The sequence below is a fragment of the Sinohyriopsis cumingii genome, chromosome 5 (genome assembly GCF_028554795.1).
Source record: "Sinohyriopsis cumingii isolate HCF-2022 chromosome 5, ASM2855479v2, whole genome shotgun sequence".
In the NCBI taxonomy this organism is placed as follows: Eukaryota; Metazoa; Mollusca; class Bivalvia; order Unionida; family Unionidae; genus Sinohyriopsis; species Sinohyriopsis cumingii.
Genome location: NC_142965.1, coordinates 154,876,711 through 154,899,138, shown reverse-complemented (window position 1 = coordinate 154,899,138; position 22,428 = coordinate 154,876,711). Strand labels below are relative to the sequence as shown.

Sequence of the window (22,428 nt, the reverse complement as noted above, 5' to 3'; positions counted from 1 at the left end):
TCAAAGTTGCAAGGATAAAAGGAAAGCTTAGTAAGGAACAAATACAAACTGCACTGACAGAAAGACACAAGTTTAGAGTGCCAAATGTAACATAAAAAAATAATATTCACATACTTGCAAAATCTAATTGAAGTACATATTTTATGTAGCATTGTTCTGTCCTGTGTCAGGTAGAGAAATTATATGACTGTGTTCTGTCCATTGTCAGGTAGAGAAATTATATGACTGTGTTCTGTCTGTTCCTCACCATCTCCAGTATGTATTTGGCATTCATGATACAGCCTTACTGTGGTTCAAGTCCTATTTGGTCAACAGGGCACAAATTGTGTCTGTGTAGATGGAATACTCTCCAGCCCAGTTGATCCACAGGGGTCTGTTCTTAGACCTGTTCTCTTCATTCTATACACTCAGCCGCTCTCAAGTGTCATAGATCATCATCCAGTCTCTCACCAATTGTACAATGAGGACACCCAAATATACAAATCTAGCCACCCAACTGAAGGTGATGCTACCATCCAAGGTGTAGAGAGGTGCATTTCTGATGTGAAATCATGGATGACATTTAACAAGCTGCAGATGAATGATGATAAAACTGAGGCCATTCTGATCACAACACAAAGACTTTCTCATTCACATCCTTTACCTCAAACAATAAATATCAGCAACATCAACATTAAATTCACACAATCAGTATGAAAGCTAGGTGTTACTCTGGACAGTACTCTCACACTGCACCAACATGTCCTGAACATATGCAATGATGCATATCTTGAGCTGAGACGCATCAGCTCAATTCACAAATATCTTTCAGTGGATGCCACTAAAACACTTGTGTGTTCATTAGTACTTTCAAGACTGGACTATTGTAACTCAATTCTGTCTGGTTCATCTCAATATCTACTCCAGAAACTTCAAAAAGTTCAAAACATAGCTGCTCGGATCATACTTAGCGTACCACGATCACAGCACACCTCCCTGCTGCTCTGTACCCTACACTGGCTATCCATTCGATCCAGAATCAAACACAAAATTTGTTCTCTGTGCTGTGTTTCACTCATGGGCTCCAGTCCAACATACTATCTGACCTCACCCATGTATACACACCAGCAAGATACTTACGCTCCTCTTCTGACAATCGTATACTCATTATTCCCACTATGAAAAGAAAGTCATATGGATAGCGTTCTTTTGTATACCAGGGCCCAGCAACATGGAATGAATTGCCCACTAAACTTAGACACAAAGACACAGTGATCCCATTCAAGAGGGCTCTTGAAACTTACTTATTTTGACTGCAAGAACAAACTTAAAGGCCTAATAATGTTTCCTACCTTAAATATTTTCAGCATGTTTTTTATGTTTTCTAATTTCATGGCGTTTGTTTTTATAATCATATCATTACACATGTTTTTTATCTTATAGGTGTTGTCTAATGTTGTAAAGCGCTTAGAGCTTCTAAAGATTAGGCACTATACAAAGTCCTCATTGTTATTATTTTTATTCTCAGGTAGATAAATTAAATGACTGTTCTGTCTATTGTCAGGTAGAGAAATTATATGACTATTCTGTCCTGTGTCAGGAAAAGAAAGTATATGACTGTTCTGTCCTGTGTCAGGTAGAGAAATCATATGACAGTGTTCTGTCCATTGTCAGGTAGAGAAATTGCAGGACGTTTCATGCATGCAGTCCCGTGTCAGGTAGAGAAATTATATGATTGTGTTCTGTCCATTGTCAAGTAGAGAAATTATATGACTGTCTTCTGTCCTGTGTCAGGTAGAGAAATTATATGACTGTGTTCTGTCCATTGTCAGGTGGAGAAATTATATGACTGTTCTATCCTTTGTCAGGTAGAGAAATTACATGACTGTTCTGTCCTGTGTCGGGTAGAGAAATTATATGCCTGTGCTCTGTCTGTTGTCCTCATAATAAGTTTTCCTATGGGTTTAATTTATCATTCGATTTTCCTCCAATCTCACAGCCTACTATACAGTAATCATGGTATTATTAAACAATTCATTATCAAAATATTTATATACATGTCTTGTTGTATCAGGGGACAAACATATTCAACAGTTTTTTCTCACCCTGATAACAGTCTCAATGGGACAAATATATTCAACATTTTTTTCTCAACCTGATAACAATCTCAATGAGACAAACATATTCAACAGTTTTTCTCACATTGATAACAATCTCAAAAGGACAAACATATTCAAGTTCTTTCTCACCCTGATAACAATCTCAATGGGTCAAGCATATCCAACAGGTTTTTCTCACCCTGATAACAATCTCAATGGGATAAGCATATTCTATAGTCTTTTTCTCTCACCCTGATAACAATCTCAAAGGGACAAGCATATTCAATAATTTTTCTCTCCATGGTAACAATCTCAATGGGACAAATATATTCAACACTTTTTTCTCACCCTGATAACAGTCTGAATGGGACAAGCATATTTGTTATGTTTATCAACATTTTTGTAACTCCTACATGAGTTTGTCTAATTTCTCTAAGTTTTATTCATGACTGTAAATTGCAGTGATAATCTTCAGTTGATAATTTGTATGCAAAGACATCCTATTTTAAGATATAAAAGAACATAACATTGCAAAAGATCTGTAAATGGATGCTTAAGTATGTGATGACAGTTACTAATAATAAAATTATTAGTAACTATGTTGATAAGATTCTGCCTTTTCCCACTGGACAGGTCAAACACGTGGTATCTTACAAGAATTAAGTTAATTCTTATCGGATGGTCTGAATCATGTGAGTTCTTCTACGATGTTGGAAATTTGCAATTTGTCACAGAGGTAGTAGTGATAATATGCATGTTTTAGCTTTGCACCTATATATCAGTAGCTCAGAATGGGCAGTTTTCTTATATCGTGTGTTTGTTGTCTGCAGATGTGTTTTATGTTGTACTTAGATATTATTTGAGATGAAAAGCATTTTTTTTATCATTCAGTGGAAACGGAAAGTGGTCATTGGACTAAAGTATTATTTTGGAACTATTGTGAATTATTCAAAGACATTCAGGACAATGCCATTTTGACAACTTCACAATTCATGGTGGACCAGGACATTTCCAGTTCTGAAATTTATATGGAACTTTTCAAACTTTTGGACTTCAATAGAACCTTTTCAGGATTATTTTGGATTCACTTCATAATAATGTAAGTTCATCGCACATTTTAATTTTTAACTTTGACAATGAAATTACTTGTTAAGCTTTATAAAACTTGTTGGTATTGCTTTTTTCTGTTACTTAGTTTATGACATAACACAAAATAATTTCACTCATCATGATAACAATCTCACTCTAACAAGCACATTCAATACTTTTTTCTCACCCTGATAACAAACTCTGTAGTGGTAAATGACTCAGCAGATCACCTCATTAACACGCAGATGACCTCATTAATATGCAGATCACCTCATTAGCATGCAGATCACCTCATTAACATGCAGATCACCTCATTAACATGCAGATCATCTCATTAACATGCAGATCACCTCATTAACATGCAGATGACCTCACTAACATGCAGATCACCTCATTAACACACATACCACCTCATTAACATCCAGATCACCTCATTAACATTCAGATCACCCCATTAACTTGCAGATCACCTCATTAACATGCAGATCACCTCGTTAACACACAGAGCACCTCATTAACACACAGATCACTTCATTAACATGCTGATCACCTCATTAACATGCAGATCACCTCATTAACACACAGATCACCTCATTAACACTCAGATCACCTCAATAACATGCAGATCACCTCATTAACATGCAGATCACCTCAGTAACACACTGATCACCTCATTAACATGCAGATCACCTCATTAACACACAGATCACCTCATTAACATGCAGATCACCTCATTAACATGCAGAACTCTCACTAATGATACAGATCACCCAACATCTTGATGATATTAGCTTATTTACCAAGTATGATTGATTTAGGGGAGAAATGCTGTCTTCCAAGTGGTAAGAAGCTGATTCAAAGTAAAGGTCAGGCCATCAATATGCATAGATCTCCTTCATAATTGCCATCATCTGACATAATGCCAATATATACCAATTAACCCAATTTGATCAACTTTGGATCAGAAAAAGTTCTGAGAATGTTACTAAGCTTAGCCAATCAGATGCAGGATCACCTCATTAATATGTTTGCCTCTCTCATGTAACTATACTCACTTAAGATATGAACAATAAAAACTTATTTATGAAATCTCAACAAAATCAATTAAGAAATAAAGTCTCCATAGTAACACATAAGATAAACCAATCTGATACATGATCACCTGATAAAGATTCATAGATCTTGCTCATTATCAATTTTATTTGAGATATTATTGATATAATTCTCAAAATTTGATTAAAATCAGATTGGAAATATGGCATCCAGAGTGGTAACAAGGTTAGCCAATTAGATCCAAGATTTATGATGAACATGCATGGATCTCACTCATTTTCAAACACATCCATATCTTAATAATGTAAACCAATGCTACAAGTATTATCAAAATTCAATAGGAAATGTGGCTTCCAGAGTGGTAACAACTATGACCTAAGTTCAATAGGAAACATAACTTCCAGAGTGGTAACAGGACAGGCAATTAGATGCAACAGAGATCACCTTATTATTGCAGTATGCATGCATCTCACTCATTATCAAACTCATCTGAAATCTTGATAAAAATCAATATTTAAAATCTAATCACAACTGAATTCGAAGCTACCAGAATGCAACTGTTAAAGGACAAGCTACCAGAATGCAACTGTTAAAGGACAAGCTACAAGAATGCAGCTGTTAAAGGACAAGCTACCAGAATGCAACTGTTAACGGACAAGCTACCAGAATGCAGCTGTTAAAGGACAAGCTACCAGAATGCAACTGTTAAAGGACAAGCTACCAGAATGCAACTGTTAAAGGACAAGCTACCAGAGTGTACATTTTGAAGGACAAGCTACCAGAGTGTACCTATTAAAGGACAAGCTCTCAGAGTGTAACCTGATGAAGGACAAGCTACCTGAGTGTACATTTTGAAGGACAAGCTACCTGAGTGTAACCTGTTGAAGGACAAGCTACCAGAGTGTACCTATTGAAGGACAAGCTACCAGAGTGTACCTACCAAAGGACAAGCTACCAGAGTGTAACATGTTGAAGGACAAGCTACCAGAGTGTACCTATTGAAGGACAAGCTACCAGAGTGTACATTTTGAAGGACAAGCTACCAGAGTGTAGCCTGTTGAAGGACAAGCTACATGAGTGTACATATTGAAGGACAAGCTACCAGAGTGTAACCTGTTGAAAGACAAGCTACCAGAGTGTACCCATTCAAGGACAAGCTAACAGAGTGTACATTTTGAAGGACAAGCTACCAGAGTGTACCTGTTGAAGGACAAGCTACCAGTGTGTAACCTGTTGAAGGACAAGCTACCAGAGTGTACCTGTTGAAGGACAAGTTACCAGAGTGTGCCTTTTGAAGGACAAGCTACAAGAGTGTACCTGTTGAAGGACAAGCTACCAGAGTGTAACCTGTTGAAGGACAAGCTACCAGAGTGTACCTGTTGAAGGACAAGCTATCAGAGTGTACTTGTTGAAGGAGAGATAATGGACAACAAATGATGCACACAGATCCTTAGCATAAACTTACTTGTTTTTTTTATGACCTTGTGATCAAACAAAAGGGATTACAATCTTGAACAACTTATACATTTGCATTATTTCTCTGGACCTGTGTTTTCATCAACCACAAGCAGTAAGAGTTACTGGACTTTCTAGTTAAATCAAAACTGTAAGAGTTAACAGATTTTCTAATGAGCTCCAAACAGTAAGAGTTACTGGACTTTCTAATTAAATCCAAGCAGTAAAAGTTAACAGACTTACTAATTAAACCCAAGCAGTAAGAATTATTGGACTGCAAGCAAATCTTTAACTACATTTCATTTTCTGATTAAATTTTTTTATACAGCACTCTCCCCATGACCAGTAGCTACCCCCGTTTTATGACCAGAATCTCTTGGCACTGACACTGTGTTCAAATGTACTCAGTAATGGAGATACCCCTTTACTGCAGCCAGCATATATTTTAAACACACCTGTCACAGCAAGCATATATTTTAAACATATCTGACACAGCCAGCATATTTTAAAAACACCTGTCACAGCCAGCATATATTTTAAACATACCTGTCACAAGCAGATACATGTTTTTAAAAATGGATATCTCACAAATACTTGAATCCATTTACATTTACATTAATTTTTCTTCACATATGCTGAAAAAGTATGTAATTTTAATCCATACAAAGATGTAATTAATCTGACTATATTTACTGTTGTGTTCCTTGTGTCATTTTTGTTACTATGATACTTACTGTTGTGTTCCTTGTGTCATTTTTATTACTATGATACTTACTGTTGTGTTCCTGGAATTATTTTTGTTACTATGATACTGTTGTGTGTTCCTTGTGTCATTTTTGTTTTTGATACTTATTAGCTATTATTACCATTAGTAACTATCAAGATAACAAAAGCTAACAGCTGAGTAGCACAGTGTTGTTGTTTAGCTCAATTTTGCATGATGTCTGGTTGCAATGTAGTAGAAATGGTACATAAGCCATATAGTCTTCTCTCTCTTTGATTATGAGATGCAACTGACAGGGTAGACTACAACCTGATGATCAAGTGACCAGCTTACATCACTGGTGAACACATAGTATTTCATGCAATCACAGAAGCTTGTGGAAGTGCCATGTTGTAATAGCTATAAATTAGTTTGACAGTGGTAGAGCCAATTCATTTGACAGTGATAGAGCCTTGTTGTAATAGCTATAAATTAGTTTGACAGTGGTAGAACCAATTAGTTTGACAGTGATAGAGCCTTGTTGTAATAGCTATAAATTAGTCTGACATTGGATGAGCCATGTTGTATTAGATATAAATTAGTTTAACAGTGATAAAGCCATGTTGTAATAGCTATAAATTAGTCTGACATTGGTAGAGCCATGTTGTAATAGCTATAAATTAGTCTGACAGTGGTAGAGCCATGTTGTAATAGCTACAAAGTAGTCTGACATTGGTAGAGCCATGTTGTAATAGCTATAAATTAGTTTGACATTGGTAGAGACATGTTGTAATGGCTACAAAGTAGTCTGACAGTGGTAGAGCCATGTTGTAATAGCTATAAATTAGACTGACAGTTATACAGCCAGATTGTAATAGCTACAATTTAGTTTGACAGTGGTAGAGCCATGTTGTAATAGCTATAAATTAGTCTGACAGTGGCAGAGCCATGTTGTAATAACTATAAATTAGTCTGACAGTTATACAGCCAGATTGTAATAGCTACAATTTAGTTTGACAGTGGTAGAGCCATGTTGTAATAGCTATAAATTAGTTTGACAGTGGTAGAGCCATGCTATAATAGCCATAAATTAGTTTGACATTGGTAGAGACATGTTGTAATAGCTACAAAGTAGTCTGACAGTGGTAGAGCCATGTTGTAATAGCTATAAATTAGTTTGACAGTGGTAGAGCCATGTTGTAATAGCTATAAATTAGTCTGACAGTGGTAAAGCCATGTTGTAATAGCTATAAATTAGTCTGACAGTGGCAGAGCCATGTTGTAATAGCTAAAAATTAGTCTGACAGTGGTAGAGGCAATTCATGTGACAGTGATAGAGCCTTGTTGTAATAGCTATAAATTAGTCTGACAGTGGTAGAGCCATGTTTTAATAGCTATAAATTAGTCTGACAGTGGCAGAGCCATGTTGTAATAGATATAAATTAGTCTGACAGTGGCAGAGCCATGTTGTAATAGCTATAAATTAGTCTGACAGTGGTAGAGCCATGTTGTAATAGCTACAAAATAGTCTGACAGTGGTAGAGCCATGTTGTAATAGCTACAAAATAGTCTGACAGTGGTACAGCCATGTTGTAATAGCTATAAATTAGTATGACAGTGGTAGAGCCATGTTGTAATAGCTATAAATTAGTCTGACAGTGGTAGAGCCATGTTGTAATAGCTATAAATTAGTTTGACATTGGTAGAGACATGTTGTAATAGCTACAAAGTAGTCTGACAGTGGTATAGTTGTCAGTGAAGTAATAAGTTGTTGCATAACATACAAATGTCATTAGACATTCTCTGTTAGAACGAAAAGTGAAAGCAATGTAAGTGAAAAGAGGGATAGCTCTATGATCACTGCTGTGAATTTTTTTATCTCTGAAAAATTAAATTACACAATGTAAATACTATATTTTGCAGCAGTACAAATAGGAATTGATTAAAATAGTTAAAATATTTTGGCATAGACAATTGAAATAGTTAAAATATTTTGGCATAGACAATTAAAATAGTTAAAATATTCTGGCATAGAAAATTAAAACAGTTAAAATATTTTGGCATAGACAATTAAAATAGTTAAAATATTTTGGCATAGACAATTAAAATAGTTAAAATATTCTGGCATAGACAATTAAAATAGTTAAAATATTCTGGCATAGACAATTAAAATAGTTAAAATATTCTGGCATAGACAATTAAAATAGTTAAAATATTTTGGCATAGACAATTAAAATAGTCAAAATATTTTGGCATAGACAAAGTTGGCAGGATACTAATGTTAGTCCTAGCATTGTGAATGATAGTTACAGCCATATTTGTGTACCGTGATTTTACTGAGAAAGTTTGCAAAATAGTTTTGCTGGTCATTCCTGAGCATTTTAAAATAATATTAACATAAGCCTAATAACATTAATTCAATAACACATTATTTTTAGAAGAAATATATCAAATATTTAAAAAAGTTAATATGCATTTCATATTTCATGTATATCTTTGACCTACACCTCTCCCTTGATAACTCATGCACAATAGGATCCACAAACATTGACCACACTTTAAGCGAGGGCACAAGTTACTGAGGGACCTCCCAACTTTTTTTTAAAAATCCCTTTAAAAATCGAGAAAACAGTGAAGGGGGAGTTAAGGGATTGGGCTGTTTAATGACTGAATCCTCCATTTACAATCATGTCAATAATAATTGTTAATAACGCACTTTTTCTAATGAAGTTGTTCATTATTCTGTATAAATAACATTTATTTTAAAAATGTCCAACATGTAAAAGATCATTCCAACTATTTTGAACAACCATCATGTGTACATGAAAACATCTTTGTATTACATCATTGCTTTTTGTTTTGTTTACAAGTCTGGTTCCCGGTGTGGTATTTAATTGTATCCTTCCAGATTGGGAGTCTGTTAGCAGTGGACAAGACTGACTGTCAATACATCACCAAACAAGATTTCTTTTTTTTTCAAGCAACATTTATTTCGTGAGACAATCGTCTATGTCGAAACTGAATTTTTGATTTGTTCAATTAGTACATTATTGATGTCGTGATTTCATTGAAAGTAATAGTGAAACTTCTTATCATCCTTGAGGATATCTCTAAGTGCCAGTTCAGGAATTCTCTGAAACTCACTTGCCCACAATGGTCCAAATCTGTGAAACCAAGCTCTTTATTTTACAAAGTATTCATTTCCCTTGGCTGCCTTGCTACCTTTCATCACAGTTATGAATGAGTCAGTTAATTTAAGGTAGTTTATGTTACATACACAATAATATTTTTAACAGTGTTCGATTGATCCATGAAGTGAGTTCACCCAACATATGACCGGTGCCGCTAGATTTTAAGTTTGTAAGATTTGTTTGCCTCTCAATGTTTCTTTTAATCCACCTCCTTTATTTGATTCAAAAGACAAAAATGAATGTGATAATACAAAGGAGGCCAGCTTTTAATTTAGTGCAACATTAAAACAAATACTTCCACAAGTCAGTTATCAAAACATTGACTGAAATTTCCTTGAATATTTTTAATTAAGGTGTACTAAGAATGTCGTCTGGAAAGAGAATGTAACCACTTATGTGACTTCTTATTAAAAGTTGATAATTTCAAAATGTTGATTATAATTTCCAGGTTCCATCTACCATTTTCGACTATAAAATGAGCGATATATCAACGTTCCAGTTACCAATTTTGATCGCAATTTTCTTCAAGTTTTATGAAACAGAGATCATTTTTTTGGTATTTACTGGTTTAAAAAATGGGATCCATGCCTGACTCCATATAATAAGAGGGTTTGTGAGTTATAAGGGCACGAGTTATTAAAGGAGTGGTGCACATCTATGTAATTCCCTTCTAGAAGGGCCACCCCTTTAGGGCCACCCCACTTATAAGGACAAATTCTTGCTGTAGAAGGGAGGCTGAATAAAAAGGGGACCATTGTATTTTACACAAGTTCTAGAAAATGGGTTAAAAAAATTAAATGTGTTAATTGATCTATCAATAATTAATATGTGTTTTCCTGAAAAGACTGGGCTATAAAACAATTTATGCAAACTGAAGATCAAAGCAAAGCAGGTGGTTAGGGGCAAAGATTAGTAATTATTCAAACTTTTTAACTGATATTTTTTCTAAAATCTTATAAACTGATTAATCACCTGCGAAATGTTAATTCTTGACACTTTGGACCCTGCCACTATCATACTTTTGAAGTTGTTGAACTCGGACAGAGACCTAAGAGCCACACTACCCGTCTTCTCAAGGGCAATATTTAGTATTCTGTTCACCTGTATAAAGAATTGTATGTGCTTATTAGCATTCTGTTCACCTGTAGAAAGAATTGTATGTGCTTATTAGCATTCTGTTCACCTGTAGAAAGAACTGTATGTACTTATTAGCATTCTGTTCACCTGTAGAAAGAAATGTATGTACTTATGAGCATTCTGTTCACCTGTAGAAAGAATTGTATGTACTTATTAGCATCTAAATGCATGTCAGCACAATAATGGCTATATGATGCCAAATAAAAGAGAGAGGTTCTAAAAACGTAAAAAGTGAAGAATTTCAGAAACACTAAATGATATACCCATCCAAATAAATGTAAACATAAAATAATAAAAGATATGTCCTTCCAAATAAATGTAAACATGAAATACTAAAAGATATGCCCTTCCAAATAAATGTAAGTATCAAATACTAAAAGATATGACCTTCCAAATAAATGTAAAGAATGAAACATTAAAAGATATACCCTTCCAAATAATAAATGTAATACTGAAACATTAAAAGATATACCCTACCAAATAAATGTAAAGAATGAGGCATTAAAAGATAAACCCTTCCAAATAAATGTAAACATGAAATACTAAAAGATATGCACTTCCAAATAAATGTAAACATGAAATATTAAAAGATATGCCCCTTCAAATAAACATAAACATGAAATACTAAAAGATAAACCCTTACAAATAAATGTGTGTATATTGTGTGTTTCTGGACTTTTAACATAGCTTTAACCATTTGAGTCATATCAGTATGAAGTCTGTCTGCAATGTGGCAGTTTATAGTGATGTCTAGCACCGAGGCATCATGCCACAGACATGAAACATCATGTCCCACCAAGTTACATTATTCAGACAACAGGCTGACCAGTTCTAACACTAACTTCTTAAGCAGTGTACCAAGCAAGGAAGCTGTTAGTACCATTTTTATAAGTCTTTTGGATGATTAAGCCAGGGTTCAAACCCATGACCTCCCGCATATATGGTGGATGTTCTAACCACTTAGGCCACTGGATCAGTCTTCAAAAAAATGTAAAAATGAAATAGTGAAAGAAAAGCCCTTCTCAATAAATGTAAAAATGAAATACTAGAAGATAACCCTTCCAAGTAAATGTAAAAATGAAATACTAGAAGATAAACCCTTCCCAATAAATGTAAAAATGAAATAACAGAGATAAGCCCTCCCAAATAAATGTAAAAATGAAATGCGAGAAGGTAAACCCTTCAAAATAAATGTAAAAATGAAATACTAGAAGATAAACCCTTCCAAATAAATGTAAACATAAAATAATAAAAGATATGTCCTTCCAAATAAATGTAAAAATGAAATGCTAAAAGATAAACCCTTCCAAATAAATGTAAAAATGAAATACTAGAAGATAAACCCTTTTGAATAAATGTAAAAATGAACTACTAGAAAAAAAAACTTCCAAACAAATGTAAAAATGAAATACTAGAAGACAAACACTTCCAAATAAATGTAAAAATGAAATAGTAGAGATAAACCCTTCCAAATAAATGTAAAAATGAAATTCTAGAAGATAAACCCTTCCAAATAAATGTAAAAGTGAAATACTAGAGATAAAAACCTTCCAAATAAATGTAAAAATGAAATACTAGAAGATAAACCCTTCCAAATAAATGTAAAAGTGAAATACTAGAAGATACCCCTTACAAACAAATGTAAAAATGAAATACTAGAAGATACCCCTTACAAACAAATGTAAAAATGAGATACTAAAAGAAAACTCTTCGTAATAATTGTAAAAATGAAATACTTGAGATAAACAGTTCCAAATAAATGTAAAAATGAAACACTAGAAGTTAACCCTTCCAAATAAATGTAAAAATGAAATACTAGAGATAAAAACCTTCCAAATAAATGTAAAAATGAAATTCTAGAAGATAAACCCTTCCAAATAAATGTAAAAATGAAATACTAGAAGATAAACCCTTCCAAATAAATGTAAAAGTGGAATACTAGAGATAAAAACCTTCCAAATAAATGTAAAAATGCAATACTAGAAGATAACCCTTCCAAATAAATGTAAAAATGAAATACTAGAGATAAAAACCTTCCAAATAAATGTAAAAATGAAATACTAGAAGATAACCCTTCCAAATAAATGTAAAAGTGAAATACTAGAAGATACCCCTTACAAACAAATGTAAAAATGAAATACTAGAAGATACCCCTTACAAACAAATGTAAAAATGAGATACTAAAAGAACACTCTTCGTAATAATTGTAAAAATGAAATACTTGAGATAAACAGTTCCAAATAAATGTAAAAATGAAACACTAGAAGTTAACCCTTCCAAATAAATGTAAAAATGAAATACTAGAGATAAAAACCTTCCAAATAAATGTAAAAATGAAATTCTAGAAGATAAACCCTTCCAAATAAATGTAAAAATGAAATACTAGAAGATAAACCCTTCCAAATAAATGTAAAAGTGGAATACTAGAGATAAAAACCTTCCAAATAAATGTAAAAATGCAATACTAGAAGATAACCCTTCCAAATAAATGTAAAAATGAAATACTAGAGATAAAAACCTTCCAAATAAATGTAAAAATGAAATACTAGAAGATAACCCTTCCAAATAAATGTAAAAATGAAATACTAGAGATAAAATATAAAAGGTTAAGATCTTACTATTCTGTATTTAAAACAAACTATAATGCCAATAGATATAAATTTTTCAAAATACATGATTAAACTTGTTATATAAATTGCATTCCCTTCTGAAGTCCAACCTGTAAACATTTACCTTTTCGTATGCAGTTTACTTTTCTGCTTAAAAGTAAATGCTAGCCATAATATCTTAACTTGTATGGAATTCTTAGGTTAAGTTACTTACATTATGCACATGTATTGAAATCAATGAAATGTTAGTCTGGATAACCCTTTACCTCACAGAGCATAGTTACAAAGTGCAGCGCACTATAAATAGAACACGTTACCTAGTCGACTCCATACACATAGGCCTGCCTGTGAACTGTTAAGCAATGTAGTGTATGTACGTTTAACAGCAATTTTAACCATTTTACATTTCTAGTACACATCTATTGTGTGTGGAAAAATTTAAGAGTAAAGTCTGATTGTTATAGCTGTGTAATTATTTTTTACAGAAGAATTTTTTATGTGCTTTAAAATCTTGAGAGAACTCGTTCACCATCATGTCAGTGAGGCCACGTGACCAACCGTAGCTGCCATTTCTCATACTCAAAATTTACAAGTTTTTCGTCTGCATCTACGTCACTAAGTCATCTGAATTTGATAATTTATAAAAACTAATTGCTGCCTACATTAGTATCAGAGCCTTTACCTAAGTTATTGAATCTTTCATAGTTGTGATTCTAATCATGAAAACTTCGTAAGTACTGAATGAAATCCGCGACCGCCATTTTGGAGAGTGGAGATTACGACCCAGTTGCTTTAAATAGCAGATATTGACCAGTGCATAAACAGTGACCACGTGATCTGATGCAATTGTAATTCGCAGAAATGAATGTAGTATCTAATAGGTGGGCTTTCCCCGAAGGTGGCGCTATGAAAACCAGCTCAAAATGGCTGATGTTTACAGCAGGCATCAAAAGGCGCTTCCATGTGAATGGAGTAGAGGCGTCAAAAGGCGCTTCCATGCGAATGGAGTAGAGGCATCCAAAGATGCTTGCGTGAGGTAAATTGATAAGTGAAAACAATACTGATCCATGCCTTGCCTACATTTCACTTATAAGTTATTTACCAGTCATTATTTGTAGCATATACCTTTATCATTTGTGTTATGTATATCTATCTATATTGTCTGTTTAATTTTTTTACATGATTATATATTGTAATGATCATTTATAATTAAGATATTATATAGCTAATATTTGTCCATGAGTGTAGATTCTATCTGAAGATAATGAGCTAAAAATAGGTGTTTATTTTGGGTTTGGGTTCCATATCATGAACCTGTTTACAGTTTGGGGTAATTTTCCATTGAATGATTAAGTCAGGTGGAGTGTATTATGACACAAGTCAGGTAGGCTGTGTTGTGACACAAGTCAGGTGGGTTGTGTTGTGACACAAGTCAGATGGGTTTTGTTTTGACACAAGTCAGGTCGGCTGTGTTGTGACACAAGTCTGGTAGGCTATGTTGTGACACAAGTCAGGTAGGCTATGTTGTGACTCAAGTCAGATGGGTTGTGTTATGACACGTTATGTGGGCTATGTTGTGACACAAGTCAGATGGGTTGTGTTATCACACATGTCATGTTGGCTGTGTTGTGACACAAGTCAGATGGGTTGTTATGACACATGTCATGTTGGCTATGTAGTGACACAAGTCAGATGGGTTGTTATGACGCATGTCATGTGAGCTATGTTGTGACTCAAGTCAGATGGGTTGTGTTATGACACATGTCATGTGGGCTATGTTGTGACACAAGTCAGATGGGTTATGTTATGACAAACACAAACATGCATTGCAGACACACCTTGTAAACAAGGAGTTTTTGCAGTATCCAACAATAATAATTTTGTATAAAACTGCATTGATTAGTACAAAGCAATTAACCATGTGAATCCTAATGAAATCATAGAAAATAATTACTGGTGGATATGACAAAATTATTTTACAGCACTATGTGTCAACAGTAAACAAACAGCGCCATAGAGATTTTCTGGACAAACACTGTCATAATTTAAACATAGCCAGGCTTCCTTTTCCATTTCCATAATTTAAACCATTGGTTTGCATCAGTGAAATTAAGTTACACTGAATTGTTCCCTATAGTTAGTATTGTTTTGTTGGCTCTTTTTTCATTCTAGTATCAAGCAGTATATACAAATATCCTACGGCTCATATTCATACAGTATATATAAATATCCTAGGGTTCACATTCAAACAGTATATATAAATATCCTAGGGTTCACATTCAAACAGTATATATAAATATCCAAGGGTTCACATTCATACAATATATACAAATATCCTTGGGTTCACATTTATACAGTATATACAAATATCTTAAGGCTCACAGTTATACAGTATATACAAATATCCTAGGCTCACATTTATACAGTATATATAAATATCCTAGGCCTCACATTCATACAAATATCCTAGGGTTCACATTCATACAGTATATACACATATCCTAGGGCTCAAATTTATATCATGTATACAAATATCCTAGGGCTCACATTTATACAGTATATACAAATATCCTAGGGCTCAAATTCATACAAATATCCTAGGGCTCACATTCATACAAATATCCGACGGTTCACATTCATAAAGTATATACAAATATCCTAGGGCTCACATTTATACAGTATATACAAATATCCTAGGGCTCACATTTATACAGTATATACAAATATCCTAGGGCTCACAGTTACACAGTATATACAAATATCTTAGGGCTCACATTCATACAAATATCCGAGGGTTCACATTCATTAAGTATATACAAATATCCTAGGGCTCACATTTATACAGTATATACAAATATCCTAGGGCTCACATTTATACAGTATATACAAATATCCTAGGGCTCACATTTATACAGTATATACAAATATCTTAGGGCTCACAGTTATATAGTATATACAAATATTCTAGGGTTCACATTTATACACTATATACAACTATATCAAAGGGTTCACATTCATACAGTATAGATAAATATCCTAGGGTTCACATTTATACAGTATATACAAATATCCAAGGAATAACATTTATATAGTATATACAAATATCCTAGGGCTCACTGTCATAAAGTGCATACAAATACCCTAGGGTTCACATTTATACAGTATATACAAATATCCTACAGTTCATATTTACACAGTATATATAAATATCTATGAGTTCAGAGTCATAAAGTGTATACAAATATCCTAGGGTTCACATTCATACAGTATATACAAAAATCCTAGAGTTCACAGTCATGATGATAACTCAGTTTGGGACAACACTCATTTATATTGAAGTACCATCTGATCCTCAAACTAAACTGTGCTGTCACCTGTCAGCTAAAACCTGCTTTCAAATTTGGATAAAGGGGCCTACTTGATAATGATTGTTGTTGTTGTTGTTGTTGTTGTAGGGTTTAACGCCATTTTTCAGCACAATATAGGCTATACATGGCGGCCAGTATAATTGGTGGAGGAAGAACCCTGGAAAACCCCGGGAAGAACCACCGACCCACGAGAAGCTACTGGCAGGCTTTCTCATGTACCTACGTTAGCCAAGGCTGAGACTCGAACTCACGCAGACAGAGGTGAGATGGCAGTGATCTGTAATGGCGAGCGCTTTAGACCACTCGGCCACTCGGGGCCCCACTAGATAATGATGGATTCTGCCCAAAACATATGCATGAAACAACAACTGTATTTATTACTTGGGAAATAAATTATGTTATGGTAATCACCTTTTTTCTCTTATTTTTGCTAACAAGTTGCTACTGGGCAGTTAGGCAAGCTGTTTTCAATGCGATGATTCAAAGCATCAAGAGAAATGTTGGAATCATTTCATAAATTGTTATTTCATTGGAAATACATGTATCATAAGGTAAAAACTGAACCATTCAAATGTAAACATTTTATCAAACTGATCACTTGTGTTTATATTGCTGCACATTTTCCACACCATGAGGGGTTGACTATTTAAAGCTCAAATTCATTGAATTTAGATTTTGTTCCTGTCTCTCATATAATTGTACTAACTGAATGTCTCACACTTCATTTATAAGCCATGTATAATTTATTTACAAGTGAAACGCTGTACATATATGACTGATAAGTGATCTAAAATTGTATTAAGTGAATGACCCACATTTTAAACTGAAATGCCTAATTTGCATATTCATGCATAAGTGAAATGCCTAATTTGCACAAAAATTCCTAATCCTTCACCTAGAAAGCACTGATAAAACTGAGTCTAGAGATTTCAATTAATTCTTGGCCAGAAAACTGGATTGGCATAGGAAGACTGAGTTGATAGATTTCAAAAATGGAACAAAAAGGTATCTCATGTCCAGTTGATGACCATGATGTATTTTCAGTTCCACAGCTCATGATAAATGATTAAGGAGTAACCTGCTCCTACCAACCTGCTGAAGGATCCCTTGAGAGCCTCCTTACTGCTTGTAGACCTGTTGGTCCCATGGCATCGGTCTCTCACTGCTAGTAAACTAATACCGTTCTCCCTGCCAATGTCGTCAGTGACAGCAACATCCAGGTGACACAAAACCCAACAGAGTTCTAATGCTTCCCTGTGAAACAGTTCTACAGTTGTTGTTGTTGTTGTTGTAGAGTCTAACGCCATTTTTCAGCACATGATAGGCTATGCATGGTGTACAGTATTAATGGTGGAGGAAGAACCCGGGAAAACCCCAGAAAGAACCACCGACCCACGAGAAGCTACTGGTAAAGCTTTCTCACATACCACATTGGCCGAATCTAGACTCTTGAACCCACGCAGACAGAGGTGAGATGGCAGTGATCCATAATGTAGAGCGGTTTAGACCACTTGGCCACTCAGGGCTCCCAGTTCTACAGTAGAAGATTGCTTCATTAACGTGGACTCCCACACCAAACTGCCTACCCTTCTGCACATGAGATTCTCATGTGAGATCTAACTCAGGTTAGTCTCATGTGCAATTTAACATGCAAATTAGGTAGAACTCACATGAGCAAATAGATTCTAATAAGAAAATCACATGTGCAGGAATTGTTAACAAGAGCAATATCTTGCTCACGTGAGCCACACCTTGCTCACATGAGCCACACCTAACTCACAAGAGCAAGATCTGCTCACGTGAGCCACACCTTGCTCATGTGAGCAAGATTTTGCTCATGTGAGCAGCATCTTGCTCACATGAGCAAAAACAACAAAAAACAACTATAGTATTTAGTTTTTATTGAATACAAGAATTAAACAGAATAAGATCAATATTCAAATCTAGTAATCATAAGCATATAATTTGAGTTCGATTAGTGATCTTTTAGTAAGGTAAGACAACTAGAGTACGTATGTATGTATGTATGTATGTCTGTATGTATGTACCTGTTATATTAATACATCACATTTATTCTAAACACTTTAAGGTCATAATGAAAGATACTGCTGGAAATTTGCTTCACATGAAGACCATTCTTCACTGTTCCAGAAAATTCGAAGCAAACAAAACGTGTAATTGACATTCCTGTTTCTGAATTTCATCACTTGCCAGTCTGCAACAATATTTTCACTTGGAGATTGTTCTCTTTGAATCAATGCACTTCCTGTTGACCACTGAATTTAAGTTAGCAGGCTCAGTTTTGAACTGCTGAAAAATGAAACCTGAAATGGAAATGAAAAAGTTGGTAGAAGTTTTTTCTTCTGATCACAGCATTTGAGACATTATGTAAGGTTGATTTTTAAAGATTCACTTTACAAGGTAAAGGCAAAATACATAATTGTAGTTTGGATTAGATGGCACTTTATCACACTGTGAAAATAGGAGCCAACTGTTTTCCCAAGGACACACTTATGCAGCCAACCCAGTCTGAAAATGCATCCTTTGGACTTTGAGTCAAATAGCTCTACCAATAGAATTACCATAGTTCAGTAGCAAACATATAAACTGCACTGTTGATGAGATACCTGCAAGTCATGTTGCATATTCCAAATTTGACTACTTCTGGATAAAGATGCCAATGTGTACCCGGGTATTCTCCCATAGATAATAACCTGGGTAATAAAACGAACAATTGGGTACCTGTTAAAAAAAAAGTGTTCACAGGGGCTCATATGGTTGCTTACAATTTACTTGTCATACGTGGTCTGTATAATAATACAATCCTTTCTCAAGTAACCTATTTAAGAATCAATGCTGATATTTCAAACCTGACCATCCTAACTTCATGCCTGTCCATGGTTCATGTGCCAATTTTCTCACGACTTAAAACACTCTTGTTTTCAGATCCTGGTGACATTATCTGGGTCAAATAAAATTAAGCACAATATGAATGTCTGGTTTAACTTGGCTACTGTAACATGCACTTCTTATACCACCATGTTAAGACAAAAAGTGTTGTTGTTGTTGTTGTAGGGTTTAACGCCATTTTTCAGCACTAGATAGGCTATACATGGCAGCCAGTATAACTGGTGGAGAAAGAACCCTGGAAAACCCAGGGAAGAACCACCGATCCACGAGAAGCTACTGGCAGGCTTTCCCACGTACCCACGCTAGGACAAAAAGTGAATGAAATGGACAACTATACAGACTGAAATATAAAGATAAAAATAAGTTTGCTACTTAATAACAGTTTTGAAAAAATCAAATAAAAATTAATGCATTTGTAACTTCTGCATGAATTTTACATCAAACAGTTCCAAGAAAACAGACAGGTTCTTGAATGTGAAACCATTTGCCCTAGATTCATTCTATTATGATACTACACACATAGCAGTCCAGCTTAAATAGAAAATAAATGGCACCAGATATCATTTAAAAAAAAAAAGAAGAAAAAACAACAACAGAAATAACCCGGGATGTATCAATGCAACTAATGGATGTTATGTAACTGAAAAATGTTTGAGAAAAGAGATTCTGTTAAACTTAAAAACATGTTGCACTGGACCGTCATTATGGGATGAACCAAGGCAGGTTGAGGATAATACAACAATCAACATTTATGGACTTTATGACGATTCGCGAAAGTTACTGTAGACATGTACACTAATTGAAATGACTGTTATGCACAAATAATTTATCAATTTCTTTTGTGTCTATTCTCATTCATACTACTAATTCACATGAGTTCAGCTGATTTGTGACAAAAATTATAACTGCATATACATTTTTCATACAGTTTTCTGTAATAATGGCATGTAATTTACACTCGTTGTGCTCAGATTATGATTTTTGCCACTTATATTAGTAATAATTATGCTTACAGCTCTTTTTGGGGTTGGAACATGTGAACCTACAACAAAGCAGTTCAGCTTCACATTTAATACAATTTCCTTTTGATTGTATACTCTGGTAACCAATCGTTAGGAATGATGGGTACACATTAGAAATTTCCAAAAAATTGACATCTCTACTTCTGGAACAGTCCTCTGGAAGATTTCTCCAAAACTTTCAGGATACATTTTTCCAAAATATGTACATTTGCAATATATAAAGAAATTCAAAATCTGGTTTCCAATTTTTATATTTAAAAAAAAAATGTATTGGGGGTCAAATTTTAGAGTCTGAAATGCATATGTTATCATGTGTATTACATCAAAAGATTTGAAGCGTCTTATACATACCCTTTACTTGAGTTGGAATTTCCTCTAGCATGGTAATGCAGTTTTGTCTGACTTCTTCCTGTTGCTGTCAATGTTTTGCACTTCTTTCAAATGATTGCTAACTTTGCTGTGTTCATTAAATTTTGTGACCTTCATGAAATTTAATCTGTAAAAAGATAAAAATTAGTATAATTGATCTTTTTTTTTAATCAATGCAGAACAGAAAGAATGCACTGAAATGAGAAAACGATTTGGTTGGCAAAAGAGTCCTAGTCTATAAGTGTATATAAGTATTAAGAAAAGCTGTAATCCTTATCCAATTAAATCTCTATTTTAAATTTACCAATCAAAATATTTGACAGACAGGGCAAATGTCTTTTATGAATAAAATCATGAATTAAGCTACTGCATTTGGTTCTCAATCGTGTATGCTTATCTTGATCCACCCAATCAGCAATAAAATAATACGAAGAACATTTATGTTTGTACATATTGTTTCAATCAGTAACACAAGTGCTCCTCACTGAGGCGCCCGCATTATTATTGGGGGTGGGGGTAAGATCCAGACATGGTTGCACAGTTGAATTGTGGAAGGCATAAATATTCGATGATGGTGTGGTGTAGATATCATTTTTAGAAACAGGAGGTTGAATTATTATCTTTAAGTAAAATCTGAAGCAAACCCTTGGTTCAATTTTAAACGACCGAATTTATGCTTATACTTATAATGTTGATGATTCAGGCTGTCCACTTTGAGCATTCCATATGCAAAAATTGTAAAAAGAAATGAGTAAAAGTAACTTACCTCTTTCTCGGCAAAGAACCAGTCTTTCATAATCCTTGAATCTTCCCTAACAACACGTTGACATCTTCTGTTTCGTACTGGACATTAACATCAGTACCGACGTGGACATCACTAGATGTTGGTATTGGTTTCTATTGTTAATAATGTCCACACTCTTGCTGTCAGAAATTTGTAAAAGCAAACATGTTGCAGGAGAATATTAAATAACTTTCTTCCTAAACAGTGTGGTCCTTGCTAAGAGAACATGGCCCGCGTGCAAATTTCTGTCTGTTCGGTTTAAAAGTGCTATTCTACATGTACACTGTAGGTCAGCATGCAGCATCAGCCAGAAGTTCAACTGAGGCGCCCTAAAGGGTAAGTTATCAGTAAACATTTTGTTGTACACATAGGGGCTTGTATGATTGATTACAATATAAATGTCAGTCATACATGTAGTATAAAAATAATACTTTTATTATTTTATACTACTGGATGACTGACATTTAAATGTAAGCATCAATACGAGCCCTTGTGGTTTTACACTCCTTTGTACATATGTACTCAGGTATTTCTTAATGTTATATTTTATATATCAAATAAATGATATTTTATTATCTGATGTTTCATAAAAACTGAGCTATAAGTAAATTCATATCATTAATAAGTTAATTATTATAGACGTAGTTAATTTTGATGTTT

The 22,428-nt window shown here is 34.2% G+C and overlaps 1 long non-coding RNA gene and 1 pseudogene across 2 annotated transcripts in view; both read right to left on the bottom strand.

The window, feature by feature from the left end:
* Nucleotides 1–22,428, bottom strand: part of LOC149800501 (DNA-directed RNA polymerase II subunit RPB1-like) — a 271,243-nt pseudogene that overhangs the window by 142,973 nt on the left and 105,842 nt on the right. The window contains exon 13 of the transcript XR_016421394.1: nucleotides 10,542–10,670. The product of XR_016421394.1 is annotated as a DNA-directed RNA polymerase II subunit RPB1-like (transcript). The remainder of the gene's footprint in view (nucleotides 1–10,541; nucleotides 10,671–22,428) is intronic.
* On the bottom strand, nucleotides 18,570–21,253 carry LOC149800502 (uncharacterized). Its single transcript, XR_016420972.1, has 2 exons — nucleotides 20,967–21,253; nucleotides 18,570–19,007 (listed from the first exon to the last, which is right to left on the bottom strand). It is a non-coding gene; the product is annotated as an uncharacterized LOC149800502 (long non-coding RNA).